This window comes from Mastomys coucha, unplaced genomic scaffold (genome assembly GCF_008632895.1).
Source record: "Mastomys coucha isolate ucsf_1 unplaced genomic scaffold, UCSF_Mcou_1 pScaffold20, whole genome shotgun sequence".
NCBI classification, from domain to species: domain Eukaryota; kingdom Metazoa; phylum Chordata; class Mammalia; order Rodentia; family Muridae; genus Mastomys; species Mastomys coucha.
In genome coordinates this window covers 52007838-52008149 of record NW_022196903.1, presented here as the reverse complement: position 1 = coordinate 52008149, position 312 = coordinate 52007838, and positions in this window count along the sequence as shown.

The following is a 312-nucleotide window of genomic DNA, read 5'->3' as shown; positions in this document are numbered from 1 at the left end:
GCACCTGAGTCTCATGCCTTAAAAATCCAATCCTACAGATTTAATTGCCTCATTTCATAGTTAAAGCCAAACAGTAATGATAAGCATAGATTGCTAATCATATTCCTGCAAAGGAATAAATATTATATTAATCTGGAAAATATTCTCAAAAGTAATAAATATATCAGGTTAGTTATCATTATATTCTATATTTTTACTGTGCTCTAGTTTGCAGCTATCCATGCTTAAATTCATAATTTTAATTCAATCACAGTGATAATGCATTGTAACCCCACTATTTTAATCAGCAAAACATCTTTCTCAATCTACCTG